Source organism: Petaurus breviceps, unplaced genomic scaffold, assembly GCF_028583685.1.
Source record: "Petaurus breviceps papuanus isolate PSGF00001 unplaced genomic scaffold, PetGlider_PUasm1.0 90752, whole genome shotgun sequence".
Lineage (NCBI taxonomy): Eukaryota > Metazoa > Chordata > Mammalia > Diprotodontia > Petauridae > Petaurus > Petaurus breviceps.
In genome coordinates this window covers 6715867-6735864 of record NW_027187336.1, presented here as the reverse complement: position 1 = coordinate 6735864, position 19998 = coordinate 6715867, and positions in this window count along the sequence as shown.

Sequence of the window (19998 nt, the reverse complement as noted above, 5' to 3'; positions counted from 1 at the left end):
ACTCTAACTGCAGCTGTTGAAATGAAAAGAGTCATAAAAATTGGACAACCCACCACTCAGCAGTGTATTATATTAATGGTTTAATGAAGGAATCTTGGATGATTTGGTTAATTGTACAAGTTAAGTTCCATCATGTTCTCCATGAAATGGCTCTGGAGAGTAAAAGTTGCTGTTGATGTTCATAAAGTATGTGTAGTTGCAAGCATTGAACTATTAAGGGAGTAATTACTTCAGTATTTTCTAATTTGTAATCATAAAAAGGGATGTATGGAAAAGACTGCCGACTCCGAGTTATGTGCTCAATTATGAAACATTTATGGCCTTTGGCATTTCTACTAAGAAAAGGCTATCTATATTTAGGTAATGGATAAGTCTATGAGGAAAGCCAGCCACCATCTGGGGGAGGGTATACTTAAATGAGGGGGCTTTGAAAATCTGCGGTATTTGGGGGCTCAACTGATGATTTCTCTTGCTAAATTATTTTGTTTCTAGCACTGGGGACTTGGCATACTTGTTCTTCTATCCCAAAAGTTGATGTATTCTATATAATTCAAATATGAATCTCCTGTGTCAACATTATAAGGAATGACCCACTTCTGAGTTCTGAAAATGTTTGTTTAGTATCTATGAACAGCTTGTTTGGTGTTCGAAGTTCTGACATCTCTAGAGAATTTTTCTCCAGAACTGTGGTCCATGGTAAACATTTACTTTCTATTTTTTTCCCTCTGGGCAGTTTACCTGCTATTCAGCGAATGTAATAGAAATAAATTAGAATGAATTAAATTGGCTAAAAATAGTTTTAAAGGGCACAAAAAATATGTAGAAGGAAAGAAAGCAAGGTCTTTTTTTCACCCTCTGAAGAAAGAAGTTCTGAAATCTGTAGTGGGCCAAACACTGCATCTGCTGATAGCAGTGGAGGAGGAAAGGTAGTGATGGGATAACATAGCCTGCATTATGCTAATAGTCTTAGTATGTGATTCATTCAGTCTGACCCATTTCTTGCTCAGTCCAAGTGTCTGATGTTTTTTTGAAGTGCTTGGTTAGGTATATGTTTATAGTTATGAAAACAAACACAAAGTATCCCAAAGGTTGTTGGATTCAAGCTTACCTCTGAAGACATGCAGAATGTAATATAGTAATAAAACCTGCTCTTGCACCCAGAATATTTTCCAGTTTTTCTTGAGATGATTGGAGATCTTACCACCAAACTACTAGCACTGTAAATTATGATCTTTCACTCTGAGGTCTGCAACAAAAACTTTTAGAAGCTAACCAGAGAGATATAAATACCTTTCTTATTTCAGCATCATCACCTTGACATTGGGATTTCTCTCTAGAGCAAGAACATATTTTTGTTTTTTGCTAGATTAATTTTTTCTACATCAATAGGAAATTAAGCCAGATGGACAAGTTGCAGATCTTTGGCTGACTTCCCCCCCCCCCAAGATAAATGGTAATCTGAAAGCTTCTCTCATAACTCTAAGAGGCCCAAATCTTTCTCTTACTATTTTCTTTTAAAATATATCTGGGTTCCTCTATGCAGATGGGGGGTGGGGATAGGTTGAAAGAATATTGCATATATATCAATATATGAAGTCTCTGTACAGTCTGTTCCTGCTTAACTATTTTCATTATTATAGGGAGAGTTCAATTGTGGGTTTGAGGTATGTTGCATGTAGAAGAGGTTGTGATATAAAATAAAAGGCAACAATAAATATTTTTATAAATAGAATAAAGAACCTTTTTTCTAAACAATATACAAAAACAAATTCTCTCTCTCCCTCCAAAAGCATACATCAGCAATTTCTGCTATTGAGGCCAGGGATCCCTATGAATTCCTGAGACCCTTCAAGAAATTCATAGGGTCAAAATTATTTTCATAATTATACCAACATTTAAATTTTTATTATGGTAAACTAATAGGTATAATATCTAAAAAACAAAGGTCCCCAAAAATTTTTTTGATGCTCACAAATATGAAGAGGAAAAGGTGTATTTCTTTAGGTGTCAAACATTGTGTAACAAACGTAAAATTTAAAAAATATGTGTTGCCCAAAATTTTGCTTATTATCCCCATTTTAAAGTTGAAGAATTGAGAATAAAAAGGGGCCCTAAAAAGGTTGAGAACTGCTGAAATACACAGAAGAATGCTGTTCTAGGACTTGTACATTAAGGTATTGATATGTGCTTTCTCAAGGAAAATCAGGTTTAATGGATATACTTTGGCAAATCTGTGGTTGCTTTGATTGTGAACATATTGTGACAGTTTTTTTTAAGCAAATTTATATTTCTAAAGGCAGCAGTACAGGAAGATGCCTTAATCAAGTTCTGGATCCAAGGTCTACTATTTAGTAATTAATTACTTTGTGGTGACACTGAAAGAAATGCAGTTTTGTTTGATGACTTCTGCTTTTTGTACTGGTAGAGTACATCTTAGGTTCGCGGATCTTAACTTCCTTTATATTGGGGCTCAGTTACATTCTGAACTAGGAGGAGGAGTAAGAGTTGACATTGTACTTCCAAGTTAATCTGGAAGAGTGCTTCATGATAAATTATCCAGGTGACATATGATCAAATTGTGCAAAGGAGAGAAACTTTTTGACATCAAAGCATGAAAACATAAGCTGAGAAGCTTATTATAACAAGTGACGCTGAATTGGATGATTTTTTATTGAACCTGTTGTAATGGATTCCTCCAATCCATGATCGAAAGGGCCTTATTTGTTGGAAATAAGAAATAGTGTCTCACAAATAACAAAATACTGAATCTAGGACCTCAAGACTCTGAGGATAATCTTTCTCCCCTGTACTGTATTCATGGCCTTCTAGGGAACTCATATTTCTCCCCAACACTCAGAGAATTAACTATACAGTTAAAAAAAAGAGAAAAAAAGTTAAGGAGTTATAAGAACAAGAATGGAAGTTCTTAGAACATATTCCTTTCTGTCTCTTACTCCTAAAGAGGCTCCATTTCTCTTTTTATTGCTATAAGGCATGGTAATAACTTGATTGAGGAATAATAAAGATCCATAATTAAAGCAGAGATGATCATAAGTTAGTCACTATTTTGAGCACATGTTCAAAGTCATTTATTTTGCTTTTGTGGCCAAGTGATTAATTGAAGTTTAGGAGACCATAGAGTAACATCATAAAACTAATAATTGGTATAAATTTAATTGAAGGTATTTTCTAAAACATTTTGCAGCACTCTGTTTGTACTCCTCCACCTCCCCCCCCCAATCATTAGAAAAATAACTGTGAATGTGAGAATACTAGATCAGTTTTATTTCTTATTAGCTCCTGGCATATTTAGCTTTTTACTTTTCTTGATCACATGGTTTAAATGTTGGTTTGATGCCATTCCAAGTTCTGGAACCCACATTGACTTTGAAAGAGAAATCACATTATACTATATCTGCAAAAAGGCATAAGAATATTTAATGTGAGGTTATTAGTGTCTGGGAATATGATCAAAAAGTCATAATTGCTTTAATGTAGGATTTTATAAATTAGCCTTTAATGTAGAGGCACCTCTAGGAAGTGGTTAAGTTTTTCAGCTTTCAAGGAAAGAAAAGGAGGTTGCAAGGGGCATCAAATAGCCACAGATAGCTTATTAACTTCATTTTGTGCCCCAAATTTGGGTCATGGAGATTCCATTGCAGGGTTTCAGAGAATCCACCTGGAAAGTCTCAGAAATGAAAGTAAGTATATTTGAAGAGGACTGTTTAAGGGTCTATCTTGCAAAAGGAAAAGTTGGCAAGTAGGTAGGTTTCTATATATACAAATGCAAGTAACATTTTGTCCTGGAAATTTGTTTCTACCTTTTTTATGGGCTCAAAATGATGCATCTGGGACCAGGTAGCAGAATTTGGTATAGTACCCTGACCATATGCTTCCTTCTATCAACAGGCCTTCAGCAGGAAGTAGCTCTGTCTATCACAGCTCTCTTCACAGTTGTGTCTATCTCATTTGGCATCCATTAGCCTCAACTGGTGCAATGTTTAATCACCATCAACAAAATGTTGGGCTCCCACTGATACAGCAGGAGGCAATATTAGCAGGGCCAGTCTTGTGCTGAGTAGGCAGAGCAGGAAGCTCTACAGGGTATAAACTTTACCTTCTGGTAATCCATAGAATTCATATTCACAGGATCTTTGTTTTTTTTGATATTCTGTTGAAGGTACCCCAATAGAGGGTAAATTGTCTAATTTGATTTCTTCCTTTGAAGGGGACATCTGCAACTCCAAATTCTCATTTTCTCTGCATCAGGTTGAACTGTTTGGCCTCGGGGAAGACAATTAACCCTGATAAGGCTGCAGTTTCTCTCCAACAGAGAAGGGTAATAAACTTAAATTACCCCCCAAACAAAAGTGCTATGTAAGTTCTTTGTATTATAGTTTGTTCTAGTAGCAATTTCTTTGAAGAGATATGACAATTTCATGAAGATGTGCATGGTGAGAATCAATTTTTATGATTTAAAAGGCCCAGGATTTTATCTTCAATTATTATTAATTATAATGATACTGAAACTTACTTGGGAGACATCAGGGAAATGAAAAGCAGCTTCTAATATTATAGCAAAATGCTCAGTGCATCACAACAGTCATTAACATGAAGAAATCATTGTTTGTGTTTGTGGGGTACCCAAACATCTTATCAATTTTAGGGGTGCCCTGCATGGTATTACCTACACCAACGTTATTTCACAGGAATGTTGCCAAGGCACAGTTAGGGGCCTTTGGCTTCCCATGAAGCTCCTACTCTCCATTCCCCACTAGGGGAACTCTAATTCCCTTTTCTTGGCATCTCATTAGAGCAGCTTTAATATTTCTCCTCCCAACTCCCTTCCTATGGCACCAAAGACGTCTTGTAGCATTGTTTCCCCTAAAGTCATAAGTTTATGTAATCAAATAATGTTATATGGAGTCTGCCTAAAAGTAACTATATTAAGAAAGCAACCTTTTATCCAAATGTTATACTATTACAGTTTTAAATGACTTCTGTGGCAACTGATTTTATTTGGGACTGATTTGTCCACTTGGTTAGTTTGACATCACAAAGTGTCTATTTTGTACTGATGAATTCAAAGAAGGCAGAAAATGGGTAGATATTAAGACCATAGTCACTAATAGGAAGGCAAGAAAATGGTAAGGAGTCCATGCTAGAGCAGGATGGCAGGCCACAAATGAAGCTGGGTCTGATTCTTAAAAAAACAAGTCACATATTTCAGGGCAAGGTTCAACAGTGTTTAGAGTTGTATTTATGAATTGGCACATCTTGCAGTGTCTAGCCATTCATTTTAATCAAGCTTGCCCTCACCTTCTAGTATCACTAGAGGAACTCTTGCACCTTCCTTCAAAGTCTGTGGGCAAAGAGACATGCAAAAGAAGTGTAGGTAGCATTTTTTCATCAGAGAATATGGAGGGGTGTATATTCTTCATTACTTTCCTAGTTTTGTTTCTGAGTCTCTGGACTTCAATAACATAGCTTAGTTGCTTTTTCATCCTGGAAGTTCCCTCATCCCTTGTGGTGTTTTCACCCTGGAAGATTCATCCCCTTTCCCTGCAGCCTTCTAATCCTGGGAAATCCATCGACCCTGTAGCTTCCTTTTCCTATTTCTAAGTTCCCCCTGGAACCTCCATTTTAAGGAGAGGCACAAGCCACTTTCCTTTCATTCTTCTCCTATCTTTACTTCTGACTCTCCAGACTTCACCAACCATATCCACATGTGGCTACCTACCTCCCCAGTTCCATCCCCCAATACCAGTTTTTAACTTTTTTAATGTGTCTTCATCATTAGAATGTAAGCTCCTTGGGAGCAAGGGATCATTTTTATTTTTATTTGTATTTATATCATCAGCAATTACCACAATGACTGGCCTACGGTAAGTGTTCAAGAAACTTTTTTCACTTGAATTGACCCTAGAAACCAGTTTTTCCAACTTTATAGTGCACTGTATAGCAGCAAACCCTTTCCCTTCTTAAATCTGAGAAACCACATGTTGGGAGGAAGGGCAAGGTGGATCATACCTTCTGATTGGAGACTCTAATTGCCCTAGATAAATGACTCTTCTATCTACAAAAAAAAAATAACTTTGCATTAGGAAGATCTGGTTGTACCAGGACTTATGAAATGCCTTACCTTTAATGAGGGCCTCTCTGATGCTCTTGATTCTCCACAGTACCCGATTGGTAGTTGAGTTAGCACTCTATAAAAATAGTCCTGCCCAGCTCCCAAAGAGTATGCTTCATGCCATGTGATAGTAATGGAATATAAAGATCCCCGTGTATTGGCTTGGTTTTCAAACTGATTGTGTTAAAACCCAGAGCTTGTTAATCCCACCTGTGGGATGGACTTGTTGATGTGAAAAGAGAGTCCTGAACTGGGAGGAGTTGGTGACGTAGATTTGGAGAGACAAGAGAGAGGCAGAAGAACTTTTTGGAAGCAGCACCTCGTGGAGGCAGAGAGAGACTGAGAGAATTGCTGGGGGCCACTTTGAATTGCCCTGGACTTTTGAGACCTGCCCCCTGAGCTGCCAAGGACTGAGGAGACATGGCTGTTTTGCTGGTACTTTGTCTGTCTGTTTTGATGTTATTTTGCCAGATTTGTCTACTGGTGAAAGACAGTCCTTTTGTTGAAGAAGTCCTGGAACCTGGCTGTTGGCTAAGAGCTCCTGAGACTGTCCTGCAGACACAGAGTGAATACTGTCCACTGGTGAAGGACAGTGCTGTTGTTGCAGGGGTCTGGAGACTGTCCTGCAGACAGAGTGAATACTGTCCACTGGTGAAAGACAGTGCTGTTGTTGCAGGGGTCTGGGAACCTTTCTGTTGGTTCAGAAGCCCTGAAGAAGGATTTTCTTGTTGTATGTTTACAGAAATCCTGGGAGAGGGTTTTGCTAATGTTTTCAGGGGTTCTAGGACTGTTCTACAGACAGAGGATGAATTAATGAAGGGACTGGCAATGTATCTTGTGGCCTTGCTAAGCTCTGCCTCCCCAGGAACAAAGATTGCTGAGAACTTGCCTCTGTCAAGATGAAGAAAAGACCTCCATTTGGGTATTAAGTGCTGTGCTTAAACTTGATGTAACTCTGGGGTAGATTCAATTGTGATCCAGGGGTGGGAAACTTTTGACCTTTTTGTGTTCTATGGTTGAACAAATGAATGTACTTTACTTATGTTTGGAAACTAATCTCCATTTGAGAAGAGGGGTTTTGTGGTGGACTAAATGAAGGTACAGCCTAGGGGTGGAGTAGTATTTAGAACAGGGACTTTGTAATTGATTGAATGATTGGAAGGTCCTGGGGTGGGGTAGTACTTGGAGATTATTTAATCACATTTAGTAAATGCTGTATTTTGAATGATGTCATGTTTTGATCTTCTCTGTACTTGGTTGGTCACTGAATAAAATGGAGAGCACCTATGCTGGTATTTTGAACCTTGGGAAGTTGCCTTTCCTTGGCATTATATTACATGCCAGTGTGGTCTAGCAGGGCGTTGAGCGTGTCTCTTTCTAATCAGAAACTTTCATCTTAAAGATGTATCACTGTTGCTCTATTACAAAACACTACTGCTCACAATTCTGACTTCCAGTATTTTGCCCTGGGAAAAATGGCTGCCACTTTGTTTTAATGGAAACTAAATGACATGAAAGTACTTACTGTACCAAATAGATGGGCTCTTTGATTGAGTCATTTCTTTAAGAAGGCAACAGAAATAAGGCAGGGAAATTGTGCAGGGCCAGGATTTCCAATGAAACATGTATCTGTTAGCACTCTAGGGAAGGTTTTTATTTGTTTATGCATTGTAAAAAATAAAGATAAAGGACAAACTCTAGAAAATGTCAAGCCTAATTAGTTACTAAGTAATGCAGTGTAGAAAAAGAAACATTCAATTCAGTTAGAAAGCTTGGTTTCTAGTCCCAGTTCTATCTTTAACTAATTGTGTAACGTTAAGCAAACTGCCTAACTTCTCTGGGCCTCAGAGGTAGTGGAGGTAATTCTATCTGACTCGCTTGCCTCATAGGGAAATTGTTACAGCAGAGTTGATGAAGCACTGTGGCTGAAATCAGAGGACCTGAGTTCATGTCCCTTCTTGACATTGGGCAAGTCTGTTTTTTCATCTGTAAAATAAGAGGTTTGGACTAGAAGGCCTCTGAGATCCTTTCTAGCTCTAAATCTATGACCCTAGTGTGTATTTAAATATATAATGTATAATACAATATAAAGCTATTCAAAAATAGATCGTTATTATCTAGAGAGTTCTTGTTAATGCTAAATTCAATGAAGAACAAAGGGTTTGTTCATTAACTTGATTTCAGGAGATACCACCTTACCCACTTAAAGTACTAACAATAGTTGGCCTTTTAATGATCTTAAATCAGGGATAACAACTGAACTCAAGTCAGACCTTTATGACTAATGTCAACTTGTCTCTTGAAAAATGATCTCCCTTACATTCTAGATTTGGTATATATCTTGAAATGATGAAGGTATTTATTGTCTCCAAATCTTTGAGCAGTGTAGGAATCAGTGACTGGACTAGATCTGAAGAAGGATTTGTGGCTTGACAGAAACCTTTCTTTTTACCACCTTTCCTGAGAGGGCAGAGACCAGGGACCATCGTAACTCATTTTACTTAGTTGTTGTCCTGGTAGACACTAGCAGGCCTCTTCTAATCTTCCTTGCCAGTTACATGAAATGCTGGACTTAGGATAGACGTCTATGGGTAAATCTATTTTCAAACTCTTTTAAAGAGGTTTGTATATCTTATACTTCTTTATTGTTCAGTTCATGACACATTTATTTATTGGCAAAGACGCTGGAGTGGTTTGATATTTCCTTCTCCAGCTCATTTTACAGATGAGGAAACTGAGGCAAATAGCATTAAATGACTTGCCTAGGACCACACAGCTAGTAAGTGTCTGAGGTCTGATTTGAACTAAGGAAAATGAGTCTTCCTGATTTCAGGCCCAGAACTCTATCCACTGTGCCACATAGGTACCCCACACCTTTAGGATTGCTGTTATGGTTTAGATTTAAAATCTATAAAATTTACTTTGGATAGATTTGTCTGTAATAGAACCAGAAAATTCCTAGAGATTTTGTACTTAATATTCATTGTTAAGTATCATTTCCTAATTTGTGCCTACTTTGTATCTTTCCTAGACCGGCTTTCTCTCCCTCCTATCCCCACTATGTCATTTGATAAACATGTGCCCAAGTGAAGATGTTTGGAGAATTGTTTATTCATTTAATGGACTTTGGCTTACTAAGCACCTTATTGTCCATTGCCAAAACAATCCTGAGGTAAAGTAGGAAATGACCTTTAATTGGTTTAGAGAAATCCAAGTAGGGCACATAGTTTTGTGTAGAAATATAAGCTCTTTAAGAACTGACTCTATCTTACTTTTGTCTGTATATTTCTGACACCTATCACAGAGCTTGGAACAAAGTCAGATCTTAATAAAAGATTGTCGATTGACTCATTGATTGTTAGGAAAAAAGGCAGGGTGTTCACATCATAGCAGATTATTCGAACTACTAAGCCATGTCAGGGTTCTTATCTTCATCTGTAGGGGGGTGGGAGTGGGGAAGTCCAAACTAGTTGAATTATTTTAAGGAGTTATATTTTGAGTGTCTTCTAGGTTAGGGTATTCACTTGGAAAGCTAATTAGAAATACTTGAGAAGGACAAATGGCATTATGTGCCACCTGTATAAAAGAGAATCCTGAAGTGTGTGTGTGTGTGTGTGTGTGTGTGTGTGTGTGTGTGTGGTGTATGTAATTTCAAAAAGCTTGTTGCTCTAGATTAGAGAGCATAAAAACTGATATACATAATGACTAGTAAATGAAGGAAGTTAGGGAAGCTCCACAGAGGATAGTGTTGGACTTGGAGTCAGGACTTGTATGTGTGTGTGTGAGGTATGTAATTTCAAAAGTTTGTTGCTCTAGATTAGAGAACATAAAACTGATACACTTAATGACTAATAAATGAAGGAAATTAGGGAGCACAGAGGATAGTGTTGGACTTGGAGTCAGGGAGACCTGGGCTAAAATTCAGCCTTAGACACTTACTATCTATGTGACCCTGAGCACGTCATTTAATTACTGTGTATTTCAGTTTCCTCATCTATAAAATGGAGATAAGAATAGTATCTACCTCTCAGGGTTGCTATTAGGATAAAATAAAGTAATATTTGTAAAGTTCTTTTCAAACCTTAAAATAATCTATAAGTGCTTATCATTATCATCATTATTATTAAACATGTTTTAATTTCTTTCTTTCTATCTTAGTGTATTCTATACGAGAGGAATTTATTTGTTGAAAGAGAGAAATACCAGAATAGTATCTAGCAATTATTCTTAAATGTTCACACATATATTTTACAAACACTGTACTTTTGTGAATCATAGAATATTTCAGTTTTTAAAAAAATCTAAGTTGTTGGTGACCAAAAGGCCAATGGCATGATGAGTGTAAGTTGTGTGTAATGCTTTTCTAATGATGACCCATACACAAAAAAATAGCATAAGGCATATCCATAGGGAAATGCATGCTCAGAATAATAATTGGCCTGATCATGTAGAGATAGAATGAAAAATAAAAATTGGACTTCTTGAGAGCTGCACTCATAAATATGCAAGAAATGAAATAGTTGGGTAGATATGCTATGGATGTTATACAGGAGAGCATGGTCAATAATTTTTCAAAGTTAAAAGGCATTGATGAGTTTCATTCTGTATTGAGAGGAATCACAGAGATAGTAAGATCTCAGATCCCTTAAAGTATCATAATAGCTGGGACTAGATAAGAAAGGATAAGGACAGTGTCATGAAATTACATTGGATAACTTTTGGATAAGAGTCAGTTCAAAGGACCTATGACTCCATCTGCTTGGGAAGTCATAGTTTGAGAATCTCTTTCACTTTGAGGCATTACTCCCCATTTATAAATTATAGTCTATGGTGAAGAAAAATTGTTAATCACTTATTAATATGTACTTCTACACAATGCTAGGTCATGTAGATAAAAAGACAAAAAAGAGAAAAATCTTTGTTCTCAAGAAATAGATTTTCCATCAAGGGATACAATATGTTTTTTTTTCTTTTCTTTTTTCCATTTTTAAATGCTTTATTAACTTCTGATTTACATCATTCATTTCTGCCAGATTTTGAGTTACAAATTTTCTCCCTGTTTTTCCCCTACCCACTGCCCCAAAATAGCAGTCCCACAGGATATTGTTTCCTCCAGTCTGCTCTCCCCCATATTTTCTCCCATACACCTTTTGACTTTTCCACTAGAGTATGGTAGGTCTCTATGCCCCAGAGCCTGTTATCTTATTTCCCAATTTCATGTAAAATAGAATTAACAATATATATATTTAAACATTTGATTTTAAAACTTTGAATTACAGATTCATTCCCTTTCTCCCTTGTCACTCACCCTTACTGGGAAGATAAGCAGTTCAGTATAGGTTGTACATGTGTAGCTAATGCAAAACAAAAATATAATAGATATATTGTAAAAGACTGACTATATATCCCACCCTCCTACCCACCTCCCACTTGTTCTATTCTCTACTTTGATCCCATCCCTTTTCAAAAGTGGATGCTTCCAACTTCCCTCCCCCCCAGCCTGGTCTCCCTTCCATCATCTCCCCCTGATCCCCTTCCCCCTACTATCCTGACTTATCCAGGATCACACAGCTAGTAAGAGTCTGAGGTCAGATTTGAACTCAGATCCTCCTGACTCCAGACCCAGTACTCTATCCATTGCACCACCTAGCTGCCCTAGGGTGCTAACCTTCATTGATAGAGTTTTCTTACTTGTGAATTTATTATACTAGTGATATCATGAGTCCCATCTTTATCTCTATACTTACATAATTTTTATATAACAGAGCTATATTCATGGAACATTTTTTAATGTTTTATTAACTTCTGATTTATATCATTCGTTTCCACCAGATTTTGAGTTACAAATTTTCTCCCTGTTTTTCCCCTACCCACTGCATCAAAATAGCAGTCCCACAGGATATCCCCTCCTCCAGTTTGCTCTCTCCCATATTTTCTCCTGTACCCCTTTCGACTTTTCCAGTGGATCTCTATGCCTCAGTGCCTGTATATCTTATTTCCCAATTACATGTAAGATGGTGTTAATAATAGTATATATACATATATACATATACATATATATATATATTTGAATATTTGATATTAAAACTTTCAATTCCAAATTCATTCCCTTCCTTCCTTGTCACCCACCCTTACTGGAAAGATAAGCAGTTCGGTATAGGTTGCACATGTGTGGCTAATGCAAAACAATAACATAGTAGATATATTGTAAAAGATTGACTATATTTCCCTCCCTCCTATCCCACCTCCCACTTGTTCTATTCTCTGCTTTGATCCCGTCCCTTTTCAAAAGTGGGTGCTTCCAACTTTCCTCCCCCGCAGACTACCCTCCCTTTTATCGTCCCCCCTCTCATCCCCTTCCCCCCCTACTCTCCTGGAGGGTGAGATACCCTATTTAGTGTGTATTTCATTCCCTCCTCAAGCCAAATTCAATGGGAATAAGGTTGACCCATTCCCTTTTGCCTTCCTATTCTTCCCCTCCATTGTAACCATTTTCCCTTGCCTCTTCTGTATGAGATAGTTAACCCCATTCTGTCTCTCCCCATCTACTCTCATTATATTCCTCTCTCACTTCTTAATTTCACCTTTTAAGTATCATCCCCTCCTGTTAAATTGGTCCTGTGCCCTCTATGTATACCTGTAAACATATATACACACATTCACATATGTATTCATATGCCCATATATCCTCATATATAGACATATGTATATATTTCTAATCCCTTCAACTATTTTCATACTGATAGAAGTTTCATCAGTTACGATTATTGTTTTTCCATGTAGGAATGTTAATAGTTCAACTTTGAGAAGTTCCTTATGATTTCTTTTCCCTGTTTAAATTCTCATGCTTCTCTTACTTCTTGTATCTGAATGTCAAATTGTCTATTCAACTCTGATTTTTTCATCAAGAATGGTTGAAAGTCCTCTATGCCACTGAATGATCATATTTTCCCCTGAAACATGATACTCAGTTTTGCTGGGTAGGTGATTCTTGGTTTTAATCCCAGCTCCTTTGACCTCTGGAATATCATATTCCAAGCCCTTTGTTCCCTCAGTGTAGAAGCTGCCAGATCCTGGGCTACCCAGATTGTGTTTCCACAATATTCAAATTGTTTCTTCCTGGCTGCTTGTAATATTTTCTTTTTAATCTGGGAATTCTGGAACCTGGCTATGATATTCCTAGGAGTTTTCTTTTTGGGATCTTTTTCAGGAGGTGATTGGTGGATTCTTTCAACCTCTATTTTGCCCTCTGGTTCTAAAACATGAGGGCAGTTTTCTTTGTGAACTTCCTGAAGGATGATTTCTAACTTCTTACTTTGATCATGGCTTTCAGGTAGTCCAATAATTTTTAAATTATCTCTCCTGGATCTATTTTCCAGGTCAGTGGTTTTTCCCATGAGATATTTCACATTGCCTTCTATTCTTTCATTTATTTGGATCTGTTTAACAGCATCTTGATTTCTCATAAAGTCATTAGCTTCCATTTGCTCCAATCTAATCTGAAGCAATGATTCTCCTCATTGAGCTTTCGAGATTCTTTTTCCATCTGGCAAATTCACCTTTTTAAGGCATTCTTCTCCTCATTGCCTTTTTGAGCCTCTTTTGCCATTTGAGTTAGTCTATTTTTTAAGGTGTTTTCTCAGTCAGGCTGTTGACTCTCATTTCATAATTTTCTTGCATCATTCTCATTTCTCTTCCCAATTTTTCCTCCACTTCTCTTATCTGCTTCTTAAGGTCCTCTATGACCTGTAACCAGCTCGTATTTTCCTTTAAGCTTTTGGTGCAGGAGTTCTGACTTCATTGTCTTCCTCCTGTTCCATGCTTTGATCCTTTTTGTCCCAAAAATAGGAGTGTAATGTTGGAATCTTCTGTCTGCTTTGCTTCCTTTGCTAGTTCATGTCACCCCTCAGTCACTTGACCCCTGGGCTTTTTGCCACAGTAGGACTCTGCCACCATACAGGGGAGCTTTCCTCCCAAATGCTGGGGTTTTCTCAGCTTCCTGAGGTATTAGATGGGTGCCCTCTCTGAGGCCTCCACATGCTCTGGCAAGCTGGACACATGCCCCAGCACCTCCACCCTAGACTGCATTTCAAATCCAAGCAGGTTAAAGCAAGAGCAATTACCCCTCAGACTGGTCTCTTGGTACCCCTACTCTGTGCAGGCCAGGAGCTGAAGCTGCCATGTGGTGCTGGCTGGCTGTGCTGGTGTCTCAGTGGCTTCTTGCCCCAGGGGGCAAAAGCCGATGCACTCCCACTTACTGGGTCCCAAAGTCCAGACTGCACTAAACTCTCACTTTGTCCTTTGCATCTATGTGTTGATAATTCTGGAAATGCCTGCAGCTGCTGCTGATCTGGAGTCCCTCTGGCCAGTGGCTGGTCAGTCCCGCGCTGGGGCTAAAACTGCTGGCTCAAGGGGGCCTGAGCTCAGCTCCCAGAGCTCTGTGCTGGTCGTTTCCTGCCAGCCTGCTGGGCTGTCCTCAGTGAGAGGTTAGCTTCTCTGTGTAATTTTGTGGGTTCTGCAGCTCCAAAGTTTGTTCAGAGTCCCCTTTTTACATCGATTGGGGAAGGTGGGAAGCTGGAGCCCCTCAGAGGTAGTGCTTCTACTCCGCCATCTGGACTCCACCCTCCAAGGGATACAATATATTTATATTTATGTATGTATATACAAGATTGATAGAAAGCAGATACTAGGTAATCTTGGATCGGCATGCACGAATACCTGAGAAGATCAGACAAGTTCTCCTGGGTGCTCGAGTTAAATCTTTAAGGAATCTATGGCCTCCAAGAAGTAGAGATGAGAAGGGAGAGTATTCCAGGCATGAGAGAAGGGGAAAGCTGATACAAAGGCATAGAGAAGAAAAAATGGAGGATTATGTGTAAGCAGGCCAGTAAGGACTAGAATATAGAGTTTATTTAGAAGAGTAATGTATATGAAGACCAAAGAGGTAGGACAGGGATTAGTTTTAAAGAGATTTAAATGTCAAATAAAGAAGTTTGTATTTGGTTTGGATATGTGTGGGAGGGGCGAGAAGGGTATAACATTGTTACAGTGACACTTTCAGAAAATCACTTTGGCAGTTGTGAAGATGATAGATTGCACTTGGGAGACCAACTAAGAGGATCTTACAGTGGTCTAGATCAGGGCTTCTTAAACTTTTTCCATTCTCAGCCACTTTTCAAATTTCGACAGCTGTTCCTTGGGGTTTTGTGCCCTGAAAGCACGTGAAGTGCATGCTTTGTGCTCAGAACCAAAGCTGCAGTGAAATTGCAGGATGCAACACAAACAAGGATGGACAGAAACACCTCTGGTTCATTATGCATTTGATTATTAATTAATTTTTGGCTTTTGCATGTTCAGAAACCTTTAACTGTTGCCAAATTTTTTGAGACCTTGTTTGGAGTTGTGACCCACAGTTTGAGAAGTGCTGGTCTAGATGAGAGGTATTGAGTGCTTGAACTAGGTAAGTAGTTAAATGGAGAGAAACCAAAGTATGCTAGAGAAGTCATAGAGACAAAAGGGTTATGATCTGGCAAAGGATTGGATATTTGGGGTGAGTAAGAGATGACCTGAGGAATGATGTCAGTATTTTGAACCTGGATAATTGGAACAAGAATGGTGAGTTCAGGTCTACTCTGAGGAGGACTGCCTTTGTGGGGGAAAACTTCTTTTTGGCCAGAGTGAGTTTGAGATGTCTATGGACATCTATTTTGAAATCTTTAATAAGCAATTGTTAATTTGAGACTAAAGCTCAGGAGAAAGACTGGATCTGAGAGCTGTCTATATGTAGGTGATAGCCAAACTCAACATATTGAAAAAAAAAAAGAAATCTCAGGTTGAAAATTCCCAATCTCGGTATTGTACAACTCCCTCATTTTACAGATGAAGAACTTGTGACACAATAACAATGATATGACCTTGGTCATATGCTAAGTTAGTGGTGGGGCTTGGATTAGAGTCCAGGTCTCTGATCACATAGTCTAATGTTCATTTACTGTATCGTGATATTTTTATGAGATGTTGAGATATTTTTCATTTCTTCATTTTCTTTGGTTAAGTTTTGGCCCAGAGGGTCAAATGTTAGTGTCCATACATGTGTATTATACATACAATGTATCAAAGGAGTTAACATAGGCAAAGTGATTTCCAACCCTTTAAGCATTATTTAAATGTTAGCTATTATTTTTGCTGTTGTTATGGGAATAGTGATATATGTAGAATATATAGGGAAAATGACTGAACAGGGAATAGGAGAAGAGAATTTTGTCAAATTGACAAGTTGAAATGACTCCCTGAAAGGTCTAGGATACATTGTTATAAACCAACAGCAGAGAATAGAGAGGAGTTACTGAATAAGTGGCAACCATCTTAATAAAGACTAAAAGTAGAAGGAAACCAGAATGCTCCAGGACCATGTTAAGAGGAGAGGAGGTGGTTGGTGGAGGAGGGAGGTGATACTCTAGTCCCGGAGCAAGCACAAATCAGGGCAAACAAAGCAGGATATAACAAGAACCTTAGAATCTGGCTAAAGGTGGGTCCTGCATTTCACTCCTGAATCTTTACCATGAAGCTGAACCCAAATCCAATAACCTGTAAAGACATTTGGGGACATACCTCAATGTAGTCTTTTGATTTCTTTCAAGACCATCATGTAGGATGATAAAAGGGAAAGAATTTGGGATTTCGAGTCAGGAGCCTTGTTTTTGAGTTTTAGCTGTATATGTCTCCAAGTAAGTTGCTTCAAAACATCATAACATAACATAACAAAACGTGGATAGCCTTTGCCTCCTCATTGTCGTTAAGATTTGTTAATCAAATAAACAGACTCGGGGTTTACTGTCCTGTTTCTTTACTCAACCCAGAACAGACCAATTGAAAATATTCCCATTGAAAAAGCCATTGAAGGGGGTGGCCAGGTGGCACAGTGAATAGAACACTGGCCCTGGAGTCAGGAGGACCTGAGTTCAAATACACCCTCAAACACTAAACACTTACTAGCTGTGTGACCTTGGGCAATTGCCCTGCCTTTCCCCCTCCAAAAAAGGGCAAATAAAATTTAAATAGAAAAAGCCATTGAATATATTCCTGATTTTGCTACCACTGTTCAATATTGTTTGTAATGAAGATATATTATAGAGAGTTTGTGAGCAACTATAGACGTCTATTTTGGAACTGTTTGATTTTGAGACTGTCATAGTGAGCCTCATTATAAAATCTTTAGTAATCATAAAAAGTAACAAGTTTCAGTCCTCTCAAAGGATTATATTCTTTTTAGGAGGCAAAATTAAAATCTATTCCTATTCATTTCTCATTTGTTATGGCAGTTTCCAGACACCTAGTCACTTATGAGACTTTAAGAAAGGTTTCTAACTGTGGTTGAATAAATGTGGTTTTAAATGGAAGATACATTGTGTGAAATGGCATGAGAGTTTACAATACAGGACTAAGTATTTTTAACTCTGTATCAGTATGATATTAAAAGAAAATACTTGCTATTGTTTTGGGTACAAGAAATTAATTGTGATGCAATTATTTATAAATCAACAGGTATGAAGTTTTAGCAGTAATCTAACAGAAGTAAGGTACATAGTGCACATTAACAGTAGCAAATTAGGACACTTTGGGATTCATAAGCATGAGACTTTGGGAACCTTTCCTCAACTTTAGTGAAATATTTTTAAAAATGGGATAACATTGAAAATGTTTTAATAAATTATGCTTTAAAGAGGAAAATGGACATACTATTCTACTTTACTTACGGGTGTGAGTATATATATATATATGGAGAGAGACAGAGTACTATTTCCTATTAGTATTTATCTTAAATTTATAAATGACTTTAACATTTTAAAGCTTTAAAAACTAAGTTACAAAATAAGCTATTAATATAGCTCTTTTATTTTTCAGAACAAAAAAGGACTAGCAAGATTGTAATAAATGATTCAGAAAATACTAAAGTGATACCTTAGTAAATTGGATGGAATTAGATAAATGAAATAATAAATACAGAGCCAAAGCAAAGGGTTTTTTTTTTTTAAGATGACAATTAGGGCAAAGAACCAGGAAGCAATAATGAATTCAAAAATCTTGACAAAATAGTGTAATTTTCCTCAAATAATATGAGAATGCAAGTTTTACAGATTAACTACAACAGTACCACAAAAGAAAGGGATAGGAAAATATTTTAAAATTACTTCATTTTGATATAATAATACTAATAACAGTTAATATTTATCTAACACCAATTACTATGTGCCAGATACTGTTTTAAGTGCTTTACAATTATTATTTCATTTGATCCTCTCAACAATTTCAGGAGGTAGGAGGTATTATTACCCCCATTTTACAGATGAGGAAATTGAGAAAAACAAAAGTTAAGTCACTTGCTTAGGATCACACTTCAGGTAAACATCTGAGGTAAGACTGGAACTCAGGTCTTCTTTACTCCAGGCCTACTGCTCTAACCATTGTTCCAGCTCCTCCTATAATATTTTTTATTATTTATACACATAAATATTTATAAATATATATTTATTATATATTTTCTTATATATAAATATTTATAAATATTTTTATTATATAAAGTCATAGCATATTTAATTTGTCACTAAATAATGAGTGATATATATATGCATTTAGTATCTTACTGATTCAAATGTGCTTAAGTACCATTAATATTTTAATATACATTTCAAAGAGAAAACCTTTAAAATGCTGTTGACATGTTCTTCTTTGTCATTGGAGGTGCTTATAATCAAACTCCACACGAAAATCCCAAAGTATGGTAAAGTGTTATATCTAGTAATAAATATAATAAACCATAGGTCTTAATTCAGGATGACATAAGCATGATTTCCTAAGTTTTATTGAGACTTGTTATGTGTGTAACTAATGATTGGAACAAGGGAATGGAAGGTAAGATCTTTTGCAAGGGGAACAAAGTAAATATAAAAGGAAACAGGATATTGAATGTCAGGAAGAAATTCACTTGTGTGCTGATCCAAGGGAGAGGGATGGATAGACAACATTTGTATAAGGATCAAAGGAAAGACCTGGGTTTTTCTGCAGTTATAATGTGATTTTATCAGATCAAAAGGGGAAGAGAAAGCACAGATATAATAGTGGGTATATAATGCATACAGGCCACCAGACCAGAGGAAGGCATCAGATAATGAATTCCAGATAGAAATGATCAAACTGGTATGAAGGCAGGATTTTGTTATGAGGAAGGAAGGAAGGAAGGAAGGAAGGAAGGAAGGAAGGAAGGAAGGAAGGAATGAAGGAAGGAAGGAAGGAAGGAAGGATTTATCAAGTGCCTACTTTGTGCCAGGCATGGTACTAAGCACTTTGCAAATATTATTTCATATGATCCTCTTAACAACCCCTGGAGGTACTATTATTATCCTTTCTTTACAGTTGAAGAATATGAGACAGAGTTTAAAGTACTTATCCATGGTCACACAACTAAAGTGTCTTGTACTAGATTTGAATTCAAATCTTCCTAATTCCATGCTCTGGCCACTTTACCACCTAGTTCTACAGAACGTGTGAACATCTTCTGAAAACTTCTTTGTTAAAATTCAGGCAACTGATCAGTTCCTGACTTGTTTTTTGATATATTCATCTCTCAGAAACCCCAGTGTTCTGAAGAGGATCTTGGACTTTAGAAGGCCAGATTTTAGGGATCATACCTTTCTCTCAGTATGTTGACTCTTACCTTTTCTGTTGATCATTTGATAATTCTAAGCACACTTGACATGAGTAGCAAATGCCAATCACCATTTTCTCAGAGAGGAATAAAGCTTAGAGTGACTGAAACCTGTCTAGCTACAACTTATTTAGGAACAGATAGACCAAGGAGCTGGTAT